The sequence below is a fragment of the Lithobates pipiens genome, unplaced genomic scaffold (genome assembly GCF_037356315.1).
Source record: "Lithobates pipiens isolate NorthernLeopardFrog02 unplaced genomic scaffold, aLitPip1_a1.2 Scaffold_8, whole genome shotgun sequence".
Lineage (NCBI taxonomy): Eukaryota > Metazoa > Chordata > Amphibia > Anura > Ranidae > Lithobates > Lithobates pipiens.
In genome coordinates this window covers 412,739,556-412,760,959 of record NW_027507903.1, presented here as the reverse complement: position 1 = coordinate 412,760,959, position 21,404 = coordinate 412,739,556, and positions in this window count along the sequence as shown.

The following is a 21,404-nucleotide window of genomic DNA, read 5'->3' as shown; positions in this document are numbered from 1 at the left end:
AAGTGCCAAATGAAAAGCGCAAACTGAAAAGCGCAAATCAACACTCATCAAACCTCTACTAACACGAAATCAGCAGAAGGAGCCCAAAGTGTGGCACTAAAGAGCTTAAAAACTACATAGTATGTCAGTACGTTTGTGTTTGTTGGCCAACAATTCCTTGCCATTTGTATGCAAGACAAAATCCAGGCACACGCCTTCGGACAAAAGTCAGAGGTTTTGTCTGCGGAAAATCTGATTGTGTGTACGAGGCTTTAGAACTAAAAACGTTAGGATCTCTGTGTGGTTGCTTCTATGTGTAAAGGCCCATACACATGATCAGACTTTTTGACAACAAACATGCAAATTAGCTGTTTGGGAGCAACATCCGACCGTGTGTACGCTCCATCGGACAAACTTTTTTGGTTTTCATCTGACTTTTGTTGGCTGTGCGAACAGACAAACTTTCTGGCAACAAAAGTCCGATGGAGCAAAGTCTGATCGTGTGTACAGAAAACCATAGGACTTTTGTACAAAGTACAAACAGGCATGCTCAGAACCAATGCAAAAGATCAGACAACAATACAGAAGTTGACCAAAGGTGGCGGTAAAGAGCAGAAAAACCACGTGATTTGGTGAAAGTTGGCTGAAAAAGTCCTGCTGTGTGTATGCAATACAAGTTCAGGGCCGACGCCCTTTGTACAAAAATCCAAGGGAAAGTTTGTACAAAGTCCTATCGTGTGTATGAGGCTTAAGAATGATCCTAAAGCAAAGTAGTAATAGTCGCCAAACTATTTTGGGTGCCTGATTTAAGAGATCAAACTTATTATTAGGTTATATTTAGAGAACTATACAAGTTTCCCATTAAAAACTTCAAGGTAAGATTCTCTTTTTTCTTTGGAAACCCGTGACCTACTGTTTCTAAGATCCATGCTTTACTTTCAAGAAGAAAACAAAGCAGTTAAATAGCTAAATGAATTCTATGACATATATATCTCATTTCTTGCAAGAAGAGTTATTTCTTTCTTCCCTACCAACCTAAGCTGATCTCAGCTGGAAAACATTTTTTTTATAGGAGTCAAATGAGTGTCACCTGGAACTGAAAACTGCCAGAATCTAATAATAATCAGAATATCTACAGGTAATCATGGACTTTTTGGATACCTTTTTCTTAAAGATGAACACCTGGCAAAATGAATGCATACCCCAAACTTTTTAAAAGATAACAAGTCTTGAGATATACAAAGCCCTGCAAACATCATGTCTAGGTTGGGTACCTTACTTCTTCTACAGAAGGTAATGTGTTTGCAAGGGCTGAATTTTTTTTTCCTTCATGCATTCAAACCTTTAGTGTGCAGTTTCCCCCTCAACCCCTTCCCCCCCATGCTTACCTAAACCCAATCCCGATCCAGCAATGTGCACAAGACCTGAGGCTCTCCCAGGTCTCTCCCTCCTGATTGGCTGTGCTTTTAACCACTTAAGGACCGCCTCCTGTATATATACATCGTTATTTTGAAGAGGGATATCTCGGTAATGGCAGCAGCTGCTGCCACAACCAAGATATCCCTCTTTACAGGAGGCGGTCCTGTGTATGATAACGGTGGTCTCCGCGGCAGGTTGCCACCCCTCCTCCCGCCGCTCTCCCACACCCTCCGCCACTTACCGGAGCCGCCGGTAGCGGCAGAGGCGAACGGGTCCTTTCTTCTGCTGGGTATAGAGAACAGTGAGGCTAAGATGGCCCCCACTCCTCTCTATACCATAGGAGGGCGGAAGCGACGTCAAAACGTCACTTCCACCCATACTTCTTAAAGGTACATTTTTTTCAATGTCATTTTTTCAAATTACATTTTTTTTTATTGCATTTAAGTCCAAATATGAGATCTGAGGACTTTTTGACCCCAGATCTCATATTTAAGAGGACCTGTCATGCTTTTTTCTATTACAAGGGATGTTTACATTCATGTAATAGGAATAAAAGTGATCCATTTATTAATTTTTTTTTAAAAAGTGTAAAAATAAATAAAATCAAGTAAAATAAATAAGAAAACATTTTTTTTTTTAAACACCCCCGTCCCGACAAGCTTGCGCACAGAAGCGAACGCATACATGAGTAGCGCCCGCATATGAAAACAGCGGTTAACCCCCACATGTGAGGTATCACCGCGATCGGTAGAGCGAGAGCAATAATTCTAGCCCTAGACTACCTCTATAACGCAAAAAATGCAACCTGTAGAATTTTTTAAATGTCGCTTATGGAGATTTTTGAGGGTAAAAGTTTGACACCATTCCACGAGCGGGCGCAATTTTGAAGCATGACATGTTGGGTATCAATTTACTTGGCGTAATATTATCTTTCACAATATATAAAAAAAGTGTTTTTTTTCCAAAAAAAGTGCGCTTGTAAGACCGTTGCGCAAATACGGTGTGAAAAAAAGTATTGCAACGACCGCCATTTTATTCTCTAGGGTGTTAGAAAAAAAACTAAATATAATGTTTGGAGGTTGTAAGCAATTTTCTAGCAAAAAAAACTGTTTTAAACATGTAAACGCCAAATCTGAAAAAGAGGCATGGTCCTTAAGTGGTTAAATAACAGACAGTGAGGCGGGAACTTCAGGCTAATATTATGGTTAGTCAAAAGTTCCTTCAACAATTCCAGGCTGTTTCAAATTTTGCAGATTAAATCAGAAGGCAGAAGGTAGAAACACAGCACTCCAGAACTATTTAAAAAGGTAATTCAGCTTGAACTCCTCCTGGCTATACTCCTCTGACAGGTTTTGCCCCACTTACGGGGCTTACTTAGGTGGGACAAAACATCTAAGTGAAGGAAAGCAAGGAGGAGTTCAGGCTGAAGCCATATCATTACTGTTCTATATAGTGGCTGGGTTATGGTGTGTGGTATTTTTGTCTTCAGATTTTTTTTCAGCTAACCTCGATGAGCTTGTTTGAACATCGGCATTCGATCTGTGCTTTAGACTGCAAGTGGGAAGTTTTGCAGTGCTTTGAGCCACGCTCCAAGTTTTTGTATTTGGGTCACACTTTACAGATTTGATTTCCACAGATTTTGGGGGTACCGGGTATACTTGCAGAAGGGTGTACTTCACTGTATGCATGTATTTACATTACAATTTGTTTCTGGTAGGTGTGCTTAGAGTGGGAATCTCTGTAGTAGTAGCCTTAAAATATGCAAATATGCACCTTTTGAATTCCTCCTGAAAATGAGCCATGCACTTTTTAACATGTGAGTGTACCTAGGTACTCCTATGCTTACTGCTTCATAGCAGTATATCTAGAGAGTAGGGATGAGCCCGATGTTCGAGTCGAACATAAGTTCAACTCGAACATCGGGTGTTTGCCCATTCGCCGAATACCGAATATTATGGGGCGTTTGCGGAAAATTTGAGCGCCCCACTACATCCCTACTACAGTGGAATCTACTCTTCATGCATCTCCCAGCAATTCTTTTATTTATTCGGTAGACCTGTGCTTTGTGAATCTTTTCTGCTGTTTCTTGAATATTCCCCTTACAGTCATCAGGAGGGAAGTTCTGTTATAGAGAAGCAAAACAATGCTCTTTTACCAAGGTGGCCATTTTCACAAAGAAATATAGTGCAGAAAAAGGCTTGTTAAGTCAGAAATTATCGGCTGCAGGGAGCCTACAGGTAATAATGGTTACTAGTCCTTTGTCCTCTGCTTAACTTCCTCGGACACATTTCTCACAGCACTCTTTAACCACTTAAGCCCCGGACCAATTGTCAGCCTAAGGACCAGAGGTCTTTTTACAATTTTGCACTGCATTGTTTTAACTCGTAATTGCGCGGTCATGCAATGTTGTACCCAAATGAAATTTACGTCCCTTTCTTATGACCAATAGAGCTTTCTTTTGATGGTATTTGATTGCCTCTGTGATTTTTATTTTTTATGATATAAATGGAAAAAGACTGAAAATGTAGAAAAAAAAAAGATATTTTCTACTTTTTGTTATAAGAAAAATCGAACAAACTCAATTTTTGTCGATATTTAGTTGATATATTGCTCACACATGCTATGGGCATATGTGAAATTATACCCCAAAATACATTCTGCTGCTTCTACTGAGTACAGGGATACCACATGTGGGGGACTTTTTGGGAGCCTAGCCGCGTACGGGACCCCGAAACCAAGCACCGCCTTCAGGATTTAAATATAAAATGCTACCAAAAAAAACTGTTAGCGATCACAGGGATCAGGCCTGCCTCTGCGAATGCTGCAGTTATGTGTTTAGTGTTTTGTAAGTGACAGTGATCGATCGATACTGCACTTGGGTGGGCTGGGCGGAGGGGCAAAACGCAGGTGCTAGCAGGTATCTGGGCTGATCCCGCTAACAATGCGTTTTTTTGGAACCCTAAACTGCTGGGGACGCTAGCATAGATCTGATCAGATCAGATATTGATCTGTTCAGATTCTATACCACTACAGGGGGTTATGCTTTGCGCGTGGGTGTTAGCGGTACTGGCACTAACCTAGCGCTGCCTGGGGCGTTGCAGACCCTATCTGACCCTAAAAAGTTATATCACCTGCCGGGTGATCAGGGGGTTAAACCATTACTCGGTAATAAATCGTGGGTGCCCTGATGCTATAAAAAGCAAACGAATTAACCAGCGTCACCAGTGACACTTATACGGTGATCGCTGGTGAAAGGGTTAACTAGGGGCAATCAGGGGGTTAAAACCTTTACTAGGTAGTATATGGGGGTACCTAACGCTATAAAAACCTGGCGGTGAACCTAAAAAATAACTAGCTACCTAGCGGCACCAGTGACACTAATGCAGCAATCAGAAAAACGATCGCTTAGTGACACTGACAAAAGGGGGTGAAAGGGGGGCAATCAAGGGGTTAAACCTTTATTAGGGGGGTAGGGGGCTACCCTGGACCTAACACTAACTGCCCTGACACTTTTTACAGTCACAGCTGACACTATATGCAGTGATCAGTAAATAAATGATCACTGCAATCAGTGACACTGTGACTGGGAGGGTGGGGGGGGGGGTAAAAGTGTGCCTATGTGTACCTATGTGTCAGTGTAGTATTGGTGCACTTACTATGATGTCTTCTCTCCTCGCTGTCTGGTCAATAAGACCGCCCAGAGTTTTTCATTGCCCTTGTAGAGACCTGTGTTTTGCTAGTGCAGAAATCACAGACCCCTCTTTACATCAGTGTATTCAGTCCCCCCTTCACATCACATCACAGACCCCCTTTTACATCAGTGTCTTCAGTCCCCCTTTACATCAAATACCCCCTTTTACATTACGACCCCCTTTTACATCAGTGTACTTAGCCCCCCCTTACATCATATCCCCCCGCCTCATCCAAACCCCCATCACAGACCCCCCATTACAGACTGACCCATCACAGACTGACCCCCCCATCACAGATTGACCCATCACAGACCCTCCTATCACAGACTGACCCCCCAAATCACAGACCCCTCATTACAGACTGACCCCCATCACAGACCCCATTACAGACTGACCCATCACAGACTGACCCATCACAGAGTGACCCCCCCATCACAGACTGACCCATCACAGAGTGACCCCCATCACAGACTGACCCATCACAGACCCTCCCATCACAGACTGACCCCCCATCACAGAACCCCATTGCAGACTGACTTGACCCATAGCACACCCCCCATCATAGACTGACCCCCATCATAGACTGACCCCCATCACAGACCCCCCATCACAGACTGACCCCCCATCACAAACTGGTCTTGACCCGTCACAGACTCCCCATCACAGACCCCCATTACAGACTGACCCCCAAAATCACAGACTGACCTCCAAATCACAAACTGACCCCCTCACATTACAGACTCAGCCCCCATCACAGTCCTCTCTCAATATCAAACTCCTTTAAAGCACAGCACTCCCCCCTCCCCAAAGAATCCTACCTTATTCACACAAGACATGGAGCCTGGCCGCTCTGGACAACAGGCGGGACTTTTCACGTTAAAAGTGAGTGATTTATTGCTGGGACCACCCCGCAACCAATCACCCATTTCTTAACTTAAAATGTCCTGCCCTTTGTCTAGAGCAGCCGCGCTTCATGTTTTGTGTGAATAAGAAAGGCAGTGTGGGGAGGGGGCAGTGCAGTGATATTAGAGAAGGCACGGACCTGCCGCACCTGCCATGCTGCTATGTTAGTGTGGGGGGCAGCCGAGAAGTCGCCCCTGCACCACTGCCACCCCAAGGCCTGGCCTCGGTGTCCTTGTGGGGAATCCGGCTTTGTCTGGAATTTGCAGTTCAGTTTTGGGCACCAGTTCTCAAAAAGGATATTGGGGAACTGGAGAAAGTGCTGAGAAGGGCAACCAAACTGATAAGAGGCCTGGAGGAGCTCAGCTATGAGGAAAGATTAGAGGAACTGAATTTATTCTCTCTTGAGAAGAGGAGATTAAGGGGGGATATGATCAACATACCATTTACAAATATATAAGGGGTTCATATAGTGAACTTGTGTGTTATTCACTTTACAGTCAACACAGAGAACAAGGGGGCACTCTTTACGTCTAGAGGAAAAGAGATTTCATCTTCAAATATGGAAAGGTTTCTACACTGTAAGAGCTGTGAAAATGTGGAATAGACTCCCTGCAGAGGTGGTTCTGGCCAGTTAAGTGGATTGCTTTAAAAAAGGCCTGGATTATTTCCTAAATGCACGCAATGAAATTGGCTACTAAAATTTATAGGTAAAGTTGATCCGGGGAAAATCCTCTCTCGGAGGATCAGAAAGGAAATTTTTCCCCTGCTGTAGCAAATTGGATCATGGTTTGCTGGGGTTTTTCACCTTCCTCTTGATCAACTGTGGGTATAGGATTGGGTATATGGGACTGTTTGATATTATTTTTTATTTATTTATTTTTATGGTTGAACTGGATGGACTTGTGTCTTTTTTCAATCTGACTAACTATGTAACTATGTATCTATGTAGCTGGAGTCCAGCTTCAATTTGATAGTGCATATAAATCTACTAGTACATCTAACACCTTCACCCCCAAACTGACAATGCTGCTGTTTTGTCCTGTATGTAGGCATTTTTCAGGCCAGATCACCAGGTGAAAACAGAGAGGGAAAAGCCATAAAGAAAATGAATGCAGCCACCACATTTAAGGATTAGTACACTGCAATATATTACATTTTTGGTTTAGGATTTAATACTGCATTAAAGGTCTATGGCTAGCTATAACTATAATGCCCCTAAAGCCTCATACACACGATAGGACTTTGTACAAACTTTCCCTTGGATTTTTGTACAAAGGGCGTCGGCCCTGAACTTGTATTGCATACACACGGCAGGACTTTTTCAGCCAACTTTCACCAAACCACGTGGTTTTTCTGCTCTTTACCGCCACCTTTGGTCAACTTCTGTATTGTTGTCTGATCTTTTGCATTGGTTCTGAGCATGCCTGTTTGTACTTTGTACAAAAGTCCTATGGTTTTCTGTACACACGATCAGACTTTGCTCCATCGGACTTTTGTTGCCAGAAAGTTTGTCCGTTCGCACAGCCAACAAAAGTCTGATGAAAACCAAAAAAGTTTGTCCGATGGAACGTACACACAGTCGGATGTTGCTCCAAAACAGCTAATTTGCATGTTTGTTGTCAAAAAGTCTGATCGTGTGTATGGGCCTTTACACACAATAAAGCCTCATACACACGATCGGACTTTGTACAAACTTTCCCTTGGATTTTTTTACAAAGGGCGTCGGCCCTGAACTTGTATTGCATACACACAGCAGGACTTTTTCAGCCAACTTTCACCAAATCATGTGGTTTTTCTGCTCTTTACCGCCACCTTTGGTCAACTTCTGTATTGTTGTCTGATCTTTTGCATTGGTTCTGAGCATGCCTGTTTGTACTTTGTACAAAAGTCCTATGGTTTTCTGTACACACGATCAGACTTTGCTCCATCGGACTTTTGTTGCCAGAAAGTTTGTCCGTTCGCACAGCCAACAAAAGTCAGATGAAAACCAAAAAAGTTTGTCCGATGGAGCGTACACACGGTCGGATGTTGCTCCAAAACAGCTAATTTGCATGTTTGTTGTCCAAAAGTCTGATCGTGTGTATGGGCCTTCAGACTTTCCGACAACAAAACCGTGGATTTTTGTTCGAAGGTTGTTGGCTCCAACGTGTCTTGCATACACACGGTCACACAAATGTTGGCCAACAATTACGAACGTAGTGACGTACAAGACATACGTAATGTCTCCATTACAAATGCTAGTTTTACAAGACCGAGCGCTTCCGGCTCGTACTTGATTCTGAGCATGTGTGGACTTGTGTCACACGATCGGAAAGTCCGACAACAAACATTTGTTGGCGGAAAATATGAGAACCTGCTATCCAACATTTGTTGTAGGACTTTCCGCCAACAAATGTTGGCTAGCAGGTTCTCATATTTTCCGCCAACAAATGTTTGTTGTCGGACTTTCCGATCGTGTGTACACAAGTCCACGCATGCTTGATGGAGCATACACATGGTCGGACTTTCCGCCAACAAGCTCACATCCAACATTTAAAAGGAAAGAGAAGTAAGGTCGCACTATAGCCTCATACACACGATCGGACTTTGTACAAACTTTCCCTTGGATTTTTGTACAAAGGGCGTCGGCCCTGAACTTGTATTGCATACACACAGCAGGACTTTTTCAGCCAACTTTCACCAAATCATGTGGTTTTTCTGCTCTACCGCCACCTTTGGTCAACTTCTGTATTGTTGTCTGATCGTTTGCATTGGTTCTGAGCATGTCTGTTTGTACTTTGTACAAAATTCCTATGGTTTTCTGTACACACGATCAGACTTTGCTCCATCTGACTTTTGTTGCCAGAAAGTTTGTCCGTTCGCACAGCCAACAAAAGTCAGATGAAAACCAAAAAAGTTTGTCCGATGGAGCGTACACACGGTCGGATGTTGCTCCAAAACAGCTCATTTGCATGTTTGTTGTTAAAAAGTCTGATCGTGTGTATGGGCCTTAAGGAGCAGTTTAGTATAATTCTGGTATGAGCGGCCTCTATTAAATTTCCACCCAGTGTGGGTGAAAACAGTAAAATGAAATAAGAAGGGGAAATAGACTTGGCGCTATACCATTTTAGTTTAAAAAAATTAATAATTGATTATAGTTTGTATAGATTTTCCAGCATGCTGGTAAGTAATAAAATAAACCTAAATAAAATTGAAAACTATCTGTTCATGCCCAGCAGTAATCTCTAGTGATTATTTATACATATACATATATATATATGCTTCCTTATAAATGTTAATAAACCATAAATAAACATGCGATTCCTATGCTTGAGTATTAAAGTGCAAGTGCCAGTGAAAAAACATGTGCGAGTGTTAAAATGCACAGATTCAACTATAAAATAAATATATGATTAATTAACAATTTTGCATGTCATATCTCAATTAGTGCACACATTAAATACCATGTGACAAATGACCCGTGAGAGGATAAAATGAAAAAAAAAAAAATAATTAAAAATTAAAAAGGTGAACAGACTAGAAAATTATAAAAATTAATAATGAATGGCCCATATAAAAGTGAAAAATTTAAAATTGGATATTAGAAGAAAGAAGAATATGTGATAAAAATTTAGAAAATAATAATACTAAACAGTGGAAAAAACAGTGGAAAAAATCTTCTGTGAGTGTCTTTAAAAAAGGGGGAGGGGGGTGACTGCAACTGCTGCTCCCAGTGCTCGGTGACTGCTAATGTGATTGCTCTCACCAGAGGTATAACCCCATCCGGGGTGGATCAGCCTCCACAGTATAAGCCACTGTGTTGCTCTCTGGCTTTTCTCAGCTGTGGTCTTGGGGGTCGCTTGTTCCTCCGTTGGTATAGCGTGCCTCGTTATATGCAACAAGGAAGAGGCATATCCATAGTGTAGTACGTTTGTAAAATGAGTTTTATTTATATAAACTTAAAATGACTCACAAACATTCAATGTAAAAATCGTTTTCTTGTAATGCTTGGTTTGAAAGTCCCGCCCGGCTGTGTTGCCGTCTAAGCAAGAGCTGTACGCTGTCTGGCCACGCCCTACGCGTTTCGTCATTCAGACGTCATCTGGAGCGGCTATCTGCATACACCTTTTCCTTTATATAGGGTGTAGTGTTCCAACACGCATGCGCGGAACTTCACCCCCATTTTTATTGAGGGAATAGAGGGCATTCCCTCAATAAAAATTAGCTGTTTTAAGGCAACATCCGACCGTGTGTACGATCTATCGGACAAACTTTTTCTGTTGTCATCTGACTTTTGTTGGCTGTGTGAACGCACAAACTTTCCGCAACAAAAGTCTGATGGAGCAAAATCCAATCGTGTGTACAGAAAACCATAGGATTTTTGTCCTAAGTACAAACACACATGCTCAGAACCAATGCAAAAGATCAGACAACAATACAGAAGTTGACCAAAGGTGGCGGTAAAGAGCAGAAAAACCACATGATTTGGTGAAAGTTGGCTGAAAAAGTCCTGCCGTGTGTATGCAATACAAGTTCACGGCAGACGCCCTTTGTACAAAAATCCACAGGAAAGTTTGTACAAAGTCAGATAGTGTGTATGGGGGCTTTACATGTTGGGAGAATACAGAGAAGCTACATGTATGCAGTTTGGAAAATTTAACACATAACAATTTAATCCTGTAAATTAAACAACAACAGAAATAATTATCTTTTATAGTACAAATACTGACTGAGCATATGCAATTGTGTCCTCAAAGGAAGAGGTTAATATCTCACCGACATTTATATTATGCTCAAATGCAGGCTTACCTTAGTCCTTATAATCCTCAATAACACCGGTAACATCTAAAATGCATTTAGAAGGAATTTATACTGAAATCCATTGCAGTTTCCACACAGCATTGCTTTAATATGCTGTCAGATTCTCTAGATATAAAAAGAACATCTAAAAAATATGATGAGTGTGGTCCCTGAGGCAGCAAGGAGTTGCTAATGTAAGAAACCAGGGTTCTTATACATTATCTGGCATTATATGGCAAAATATAGAAAGGAAAAAGGATAACACTATAAAAGCAGGAGACTGTTGCATGTTTTAATTGCGCATGTATCAGAATCCACATATACAAGCTGAACACATACTTATATAGATGGATTCTATAAGGCAAACGGCAACGCACAAAATCCAATATAAACTAATAAGAACCATTTGTCAATATCACAATATCACATCCATAGCACAGTTTTTATTTAGCAAGAGATTAAACAGAAAGACACGTTACTACTGCTTTAGATATATATATATAAAATGTTTATCCCTTTAATTAAAATTGGTAATTAAAAAAGAAATTGGAATATTCATCCTCCAGTAATGTTGCTTCCGCTCAAGAATAAAAAAAAAAATCTGATTGGTTGATATGAGTCATTGCATTTTGTACATCTTCATTTCACAACCTAAAAGAAATAGAGGATGCCTGCTTGTTAACTGATCTGCAGAGTCTTGTGACTCCTCTAAACATTCTCAGTTTTGCTGATAAGCTTACCCTAAATAGTACAGAGGTGACTAAAGAAAAAAAAGAAAAGAAAAGAAAATAATCAAAACGATATATGATTTGTATTGGTCATATGGGGGTTGATTTACTAAAACTGGTCCATAATCTGGTGCAGCTGTTCATGGTAGCCAATCAGCTTCTAACTTCAGCTTGTTCAATTAAACTCAAAAGCAAACATTTATTATATTGCAGCTTAGCAAATTTTTAGATGTGTGGGCAGTGGCGTAACTAGAACCTTCAGGGCCCCGATGCAGGAAACCTTGGAGGGCCCCCGACCTCCGGACAGGGCTCTTTTCTCCGAGCCCGATGGTGAAACACCAGGGCCCAGTCCCAAGTGGGTGGCCGCATGTAAAGGAACCAATTTAAAAAACATCAATTACAGCCACTGTGCCCATCAAACGCCACCACTGTACCATCAAACGCCACCACTGTACCATCAAATGTCACCCCTGTGCCCATCAAACTCTACCACTGTGCCCATCAAATGCTGCCAGTGTACCCATCAAATGCTACCACTGTGCACATCAAATGCTGTTGGTGTGCCCATCAAATGCTGCCACTGTGAATCCCCACCACCTGCTCGCTGTCTGCCCGCCACTTACCCTGTCTTGGTGGGGCAGCGGGTAACGACCATGAGCGTGGTCCTCCATGCATCTCCTGCCATCCTCATCTCCCGTACTCTCCTCCTGATAGGCGTCCAATAGCTGTGCCTATCGTTTCAGCCAATCAGGTGACGGGTAACAGACCCGCACACCTGATTGGTGGAGAGGCGGTTCAGTGTTAGGAAAGTGAATATTAATTTACTTTTCTAACACACCTGGGTAGACTGTGAGCGTCAAGCATGGCGCTCGCAGTTCACCTATTTTGAAGCCTATTAGAGCCCATGGCTCTAATCAGGTGCTGCAAAACACCCCCCGCCGCTGTAATTCAGGTGCCCGGCACCCCAAAAGGGACCAGACACCTAAATATGGGGGTGGCAGCGGTGGCCATGGATAGATTCATGCTATGTTATGCATGAATCTATCCATTGGTCATAGAGGGGGTGGCTGGAGAGAGGGGGCGGCACCTGTGCACCCTTTTGGATGCACCGCCACTGATAAACGCATGCACATTCACATACATACATATGCATACTCACATGCGCACGCACACATGCATACATACACATACATATATGAACACACACACACATACAAGCATGCTCACACACACAAATACAAGCATGCTCACACACACACACACACATACATGCATGCTCACACGCACACATACAAGCATGCTCACACGCACACATACAAATACAAGCATGCTCACACGCACACATACAAGCATGCTCACACACAAGCATGCTCAAACACACACACACATACAAGCATGCTCACCCACACATACAAGCATGCTCATACGCACACATACAAGCATGCTCACACACACACGCACATACATACAAGCATGCTCACACACACACACACACAAACATGCATGCTCACACACACACACGCACATACAAGCATGCTAACACACACACATACAAGCATGCTCACACACGCACACATACAAGCATGCTCACATACACACATACAAGCATGCTCACACACACACACATACAAGCATGCTCACACACACACATACAAGCATGCTCACACACACACATACAAGCATGCTCACACACGCACACATACAAGCATGCTCACACACGCACACATACAAGCATGCTCACACGCACACATACAAGCATGCTCACACACACAAGCACATACAAGCATGCTCACACACACACACAAGCATGCTCACACACACACATACAAGCATGCTCACACACACACAAGCACATACAAGCATGCTCACACACACACACAAGCATGCTCACACACATACACAAGCATGCTCACACACACACACATACAAGCATGCTCACACACACACACATATAAACACATACAGTAGCTAGTCTTATAAAAAAAAAAACGGCAGACATTTACCTTGGCTCTTCCTGCCGGGTACTGCACTGTAGGGGGAGACAAAGAGCACACACACTTTACTCTAATGTGAGGAGCTCCCGCACAGAGCCGATTTCAGTTCGGCTGATGATCGGCGAGCTCCTCTCAGCCTCCCCTCCTATGGAAGAGTACAGGGGGCCCTCAAGGCCCCCTGCAGCAAGGGGCCCGGTCGCCATTACGATCTTTGCGACCCCTATAATTCCGCCACTGCATGTGGGTTGTATTCGTTTCCTTTTCTTTCTTTATTTTTAATGGTGATCTGGCCAGTAAGTCTGTTATTTTTCAATAGAACAAGTTGTTCTGCAGGTGAAGCAGTAATGCTGCATACAACACATGACCGGACTTTTCGACGGAATGAATCCGTCGGATATTACGTTCGTGTGTGGGCTCCAGCTGACTTTTTTCCCCAAAAGTCAGATGGACTTAGAAATAAAACATGTTTCGAATCTTTCTGATGGACTCGAGTCCGGTCTAAAAATCCATTCTTATGTATGGTAGTCCGACGGATGAAAACTGACGCTAGGGCAGCTATTGGCTACTGGCTATAAACTTCCTTATTCTAGTCCGGTCGTACATCATCACATTCGAATCTGGACTTTGGTGTGCTTGTGTGTGGCCAAGTTTGTTCATTTGGAAAATCAGTTGGAACTCAGCCGAAAGTCCGTTGGGAAGATCGTCGGACCTAGTCTATCGAAAAGTCAGGTCGTGTGTACGTTATAGGGCTGAGGAAAACCATTTACTACTGGCAGGGGTGCTTACAATGCTCAGCTTTTATTCATGTATGTAAACCTTCATCCCAAAAGGAAAGAAAAAACGGTTTGCTGTAGCTGCTTATAAAGTGTTAGCTGGAGTTCAGCTTCGATGTGCTAGTGTATCTAAATCTGTTAGTACATTTAACTATCCCCTCCCCCCAGACCGACTGTACTGCTGTTCAAAGGTGCTTTCGTTGCTTCTTTAGCCAGAGAGTAGGCACTCTAATACAGGAGATGTTTTACTGGCTAGATTGCCAGGTGAAACACCTAAAACCCAAAAAGGAAAACTGATGCAGACACCACATCTAATGGTTGGCAAGCTGCAATATATTACATTTTTGGTTTAGGATTTAATATCACTTTAAATGTCTATAGCTAGCTTTAGCCATAGACCATAGCCATAGCTATATAGGCCATAGCCAAAGTCAAAGGTGTTTCTGTTGCTCCTGCATCCAGAGTGGAAGCACTCTTAGCCCTTGTACACACGGTCAGACATTCTGATGGAAAATGTCCGATCGGACCTTGCTGTCGGATAATCCGACCGTGTGTGGGCTCCATCGGACTGTTTCCGTCAGAATATCCGACCGACAAAGTTTTAGAGCTGGGCTATAAAATTTTCCGACAACATGGTCCGATGGGACTTTGTCTTATCGTTTGTAGAGAATTCCGATCAGACAAAGTGCCACGCATGCTCAGATCAAATTCCTAGACCAAAGCTATTGGCTACTAGCCTGAACATAGTCCCGTCGTAACGAAATAACGTCATCACGTTCTGAACGATCGGATTTTCCAAAAACTTTGTCCGACCGTGTGTATGCAACACTAGTTTCGGACAATCTGATGGGTTTTGTTGTCGGAATGTCCGACCATTTGTACAAGGGCTAATACAGAAAGTGTGTTACTGGCCAGATCACCGGGTGAAAAAAAGAGGGGGGGAAGACCTATGTTAGGGGTGGCCCCGCCCTCCGTTATTTAAGAAGTGTCAGAAGAAGCGAAGCATCACACTGCTGAAGACTCCCACAGAGGCGGATAGTGCAGGCGGCGCGAAGAAGAAAGAGCAAGATGCGAGACAAGAAGAGTGGAGGAAGAAGAAGATGAAGAAGATGACAAAGAAGAAGATGGAGAAGAAGAAGATGGAGAAGAAGAACAACACCGAAGGAAGACCAGAAGAAAGAAGATGAAAGAAGAAGCGCAAAGAAGAAGAATTTAATAAAGGACTGGTCAAAAACTGTCTCTTGTCTTTTCTAACCTTTTTGTCACTTTAAATGTACCCCATTACCAATTCACACAGGGGGGCGGGATCTGGGGGTCTACTTGTTAAAGGGGACTTCCATATTCTGATAAGCTTCCCACCCGCAGACCCCCAAAACTACCGGGCAAGGGTTGTGGGGATGAGGCCCTTCTCCCCATCAACATGGGGACAAGGTGCTTTGAGGGGCTACCTCAAAGCACCCTTCCAATTTTTTTTTTTTTATTTTGCCGTGGGGTTCCCCTTAATATCCATACCAGACCTGAAGGGCCTGGTATGGAATTTATGGGGACCCCTGCGCATTTTTTTTCATTTAGGTTCAGGGTTCCCCTGAACTTTTATGTGTATTGCAGACCTGAAAATGCTTTATAGTCGCGAGTAGTTTTAAATGACTTTAGAAATGTAATTTTGCTGTCAGACTGTTCTAAACACGGGAAACATGCGCCCCTTTACAGGCATACTATAGACACCCCCTGGTACGAAATTTAAAGGAATATTACACTTTTATTGTTTCACTTTAAGCATTATTAAAATCAGTGCTCCCGGAAAAATTGCAGTTTTTAAAACTTTTTTTTTGCACTGATACATGTTCCCTGGGGCAGGACCCAGGTCCCCAAACACTTTTTATAACAATACCATGCATATAACCCTTTAAAATTAGCACTTTTGATTTCTCCCATAGACTTTTAAAAGGTGTTCCGCGGCTTTTCAAATTTGCCGTGAACACCCATCCCTGTTGCAAACAAATTTTCAAAGGCTTTTTTTTCTAGTGATATCAAGAATAACATTATTATACTTTTTTTTTATTTGGGCACAACAACATTGTCCCGTAGTTTTTAAGATCAAAGATAAAACTATGTTGGTGTCCCTTGTCAATTTTACATTGTATTTTTTTAAATGTAATTGCCTACCCCCAAACTGTCATTTGAAGTAAAACACATAGCCAAGTATTATTCTCCACATTTTTTTTATTGTGCATTAAAAAAAGAAAACAAATAAAATTAGACATGCTATCTGCCAATAGAACTTAACCAAAAAGTGCATTCTATGCATCCAAAAATATAGAAAATATTCCAAATCAAAACATTATTTAACCAAAAAAATAATGTCAAAGCAAAGACTCCAAGGCCAATAATAAATAACACGTTATCTCCTCTGATTCTGCAACATGTTTGGTTGACGAACGGCCGTTCAGAAACGAACTGAAAAGCACGAAATGAAAAACGCAAAATGAAAAGTGCGAAATTAAAAGCACGAAATGAAAGTGCAAAATAAAAAGCGTGAGTCAACACTCGCCAAACTTCTACTAACATGAAATTAGCAGAAGGAGCCCAAAGGGTGGCGATAAAGAGCTGAAAAAACATGTAGTACGTCACTACGTTCGCGATTGTTGGCCAACAATTGTGTGCCGTGTATATGCAAGACAAGTTTGGGCCAACGCCCTTCTACCAAACATCCACGGTTTTGTTGGCCCACAATCCAATCTTGTATACGAGGCTATACAGTGTACAGGCCTGGCTTGCCTGTGAGATGTTGAGATGTTGAGAATGGAGCCAGGTATGGGAGATGATGTAACTCCTGCATGTGCATTGGACTTAGTTCATCAGTATCTGTCCAATTGCCAAAGGGGTACCTTTCAGGACTCAAAAGCAAAGGCAGAGTTGATTGTGGAATAGGGAGCAGCGACTGAAGCCAGGGCTTTAGTTCCACTTTAAGATGTCATTGGAAATGTGATGAGACCCAACTAAGACACATCTGTTGACAATGGAATGTCTACAGCAGGCCCCTGACCCTGCTGGCTGTTAATTGATCCGACAGATTTGAAAATCTTTTATGGTTCCTCCTGGTAAATCAGAACAATGCTCATTTGCGGCCTCACTGTGCCCATTTGCATGCCTCACTGTGCCCATTTGCAGCAATAGGTCCCCCGAACTTCAAACTCGGTAGTTAAGGGTTCCTAGATGGCCCCTATCTGCAGACAAAATTTGGGGTCTCTGGACCCAAAGGGTCCCAAAATGACATTGCTGCAGATGGACACAGTTGACCGATTTTGGGGCCCCATATCTCGGGACCACTTGGTGCTAGGAACCCCAAATGGTGTGCAAACACATTAGAACTAGCACTACAATATATCCAAAGCTGGGGCTCCTAGCACTAAGTGGCCCTGACATACGGGGCCCCAAAGTCGGTTTGGAAAATGTCAGGCACTTTTGTGCAGCAGAGAATTACATTTTGCGAACCAACTTTGGGGCTCCGTATCTCTGAGCCACTTGGTGCTAGGAACCATGGATATGTTGTAGTGCTAGTTCTACTGCGTTTGCACACCAAATTTGGGGTTTCTAGCACCAAGTGGCCCCAAGATACAGGGCCCCAAAGTCGGTTCGGAAAATGTCATTCTCTGCTGCAGAAAAGTGCATGACTACCGAGGGGGGGGGGGGGGGCATTTTCAGCACAAAAAAATGTGCTGAGAAACTCAGCTTATACTCGAGTATATACTTGTACTTTTTTTATCAGCCTCTTTAATTTTTACTAGGTTAACTGCCCTGTTGTACTGCAGCAGAACCCGATTGGCTTAGCTTGGTGACCCTCCTTTTACCATTCTAAATGCTGTTTAGGGAGTTATAGGAAGCTTATATCAAGACAGATAAGGGTATTTATGCTTGTTATATCTCAAAAATTCCTGTACTGGTAATTCTTATTTGTTCCTAAATTTGATTTAGTAAATATTCGGCTGGTGAATCTGCCATGAAGAGAAAAATCTTGAATCTACTCTGCCATATCTGCAAATCTTGCTATCCATAGTAGTAAGGTTGATCCTTCTGCTTCACTATTGAAAAGCCTGTGCTGGAACAAGTATGCAGTCAGTAGAATTGAAACATCAATCTGTAAACAGTATGTAGTTGAATGTATTTACAGCATTCATAATGGAACTAATGGGTTTGGTTTTACTGACTTGCATCCTACAAGAGAAATCAAAAAAAGGCAGGAGTCTTTGATAGACAAACAAGTCCTTTTGACAGATCCCTTAAAATTTAAAATCAATTACCTATAGTCTGTCCCTGATGCTTCTTTTTCTATGGCTTTGAGGGAAAAATCAAAGTCGATGATACTTTGTGTTTTTAATTAACTTGAAAATTAACTTGGTCAATTGAGTTTCATTGACTAAAAACAGTATAAACTACATGTGATATACTGAAAAATGATTAAAAAAAAAGTTATGTGCTTGAAGAGCCCCCTTGTGGCCATTTATATATCACTCATTATACAAGGAACAGTTTAAGAATCATTTCGGCATCAAATGTTCTGGGAAATTTAGCTGCATCTGTTTTTGTATTTCACTCACTGCTATGCTGATAAATAGTGAAGTTAGTTCCAGTATTTTTAGTTACCATTTTAAAATATTCTAATATAGAAAACAGATGCGGCAATGTAGATTTTGCAGATCTGTCCTTTGGTATTTGCAGAACAGATGTGAGAGACCATGATTGAGTAATGGAGATGCTCAGCACATTGGTTGTTATATGTGTAGGATGTGTTAACAGATTACACTTTGATAATTGTGAGCGAATGTCAAGCCAGATTGGTTTGTGGTAAATATAAAGAAATTTCAAAAGTTCTGAGGAAGGGTTAGACAACAAAATGTCTTGAAGTAAACTTTTAGTACCAGTTCCTCTCCTTTGAGTCAACTGAAGCCTAACAAGTGACCGCCCTGCACAAACACCGGGAATGCAGTGTAGTGACTCAAACTGTCCCATCATTTCTCAGCTTACAGTCATACTTCTTCTAGAACCACTGGGAGCGTGGTGTAGTATTACAAACTGTCCTATCACCTCTCTGGAAAAACTTCTGTAGTGACACTGTCCCCTCACCTTTCTACATTACAGCCATACAGCGCCATCTTTAATTTGGGGGAAAAGGGACAGCTCCCCGGGGCCCATACATTGTTGTGGGGTCCAAAGCAACTGCCCCTTGAGCTTGATCTGCCCACAAATAATTCATAAGTGGATTTGGCTATCGCTCAGGAGATGAGGATGAGTGCGGAATTAAATGTTAGGGGTGCTGGTGATTGGTTGGGTGTTATATCTACAGCCTGTGCATTGATTGTCCAGCTAGGTAAGGCAAATCTTGTCCTATGGAGAGTGCCTGTCAGTCCAGGGCACAGTTACACCGACTCCTCTCCCTCACAATGTCCGACAAGCCGCAGACCATTGGCCCACTGAAGAACTTCCTCGCTGGAGGGTTCGGCGGGGTGTGCCTGGTGTTCGCCTGGCACCATCATGGTGAGATTTCTGGGGGGGGGGGGGGGGGTGAAATGCAGGTATCTATGGGAGGGAAGATGGTCCTTTGCAATGATGGGGGAAGTATCAGGGAGGGGCTCTCGTGTAATGATGGGGGCAGTATGGGGGAGAAGGCCCTGTGTAATGATGGGAGTAGTATGGGGGAGGAGTCCTGTGTAATAATGGTGGTAGTATGGGGGATGACATCCTGTGTAATAATGGGGTAGTATGGGGGAGGTGGTCCTGTATAATGATGTTGGTAGTACGGGGAAGGGAGTACTGTGTAATGATGGGGGAAGTAAAAGGGAGGGGGTCCTGTCTAGTGATGGGGGAAGGGTCCTGTGTGAAGGCCAAGAAAATGTTTTCTCAGGGTCCAATCAATATTAAAGATGGCCCTGTGGCCAAATTTCTTCTATGGATACTGGGAACATGGTGTATTGTCACAAACTATCGCATCACCACTCTACATTACAACCATACTTCCGTAGACATTGGCAGAATAATGTGGTGACATAAAGGGGGTTATTTACAAAAGGCAAATCCACTTTGCACTAGAAGTGCACTTGAAAGTGCAGTCACTGTAAATTTGAGGGATAGATCTGAAATGAGGGGAAGCTCTGCTGATTTTATCATCCAACCATGTGAAAGCTAAAATGCTGTTTTTTATTTTCCTTGCACGTCCCCCTCGGATCTACAGCGACTGCACTTCCAAGTGCACTTGTAGTGTAAAGTGGATTTGCCTTTAGTAAAGACCCCCAAAGTGTCCCATTACCTCTCAATAGTACAGCCATACTTCTCTTACAGACACCGGGCACATGGTGTAGTGTCACAAACTGTCCCATCGTCTTATAAAAGTGCAGCCTTTTAGTGGAAACTGGGAACATAACATAGTGACCCAACCAATTCCATAGCCTCTCAAAAGTTCAGCCATATATCCCCCATAGACTCTGGGAACATGGTGTAGTATCACAAGGGTTCCCATCACCTCTCAACAGTACAACAATTCTTCTGTATACATTAGTTCTGTAGATACTGGGACAATAGTGTAACAACACAAACTGTCCCATCATCTCTCAACAGTACAGACATACTTTTACTGTAGACCCAGAGACAGGGCCATCTTTAATATTGATTGGACCCAGGGCAAAATTTTTCTTGGGGGGCCCCCCTCCCCCCATGCAATTTTGCTCTCCACCTTCTCTGAGACATACAATAAATAGCAGCTAGACTTAAAATCAGTTTACTGTATCAGATCAGGCAGCGTTTGCGATTGGTTGCCAGAGGTTACAGCATATCATTACTGCTTACTGACTGGTTGCTAGAGGTTACAGTACACATTAAGGCTCACTGATTAGTTATTAGAGGTTACAGCACATGATTTCTGCTTGTTGATTGGTTGCTAGAGATTACTGTACAGTAATACTGCTCACTGGATGCTATAGGTTACAGGCAGCACATCTTCTCCTCACTTCAGGGGGGTATGATATATATGAATGCCACCTTTATTTACATATCAATGCCGCCGGCCTCAGCTATTTACATATAAATGTTGCTGCTATTTACTATGAATGATGGTTATTTACATGTAAACACAAGGTCTGTAGA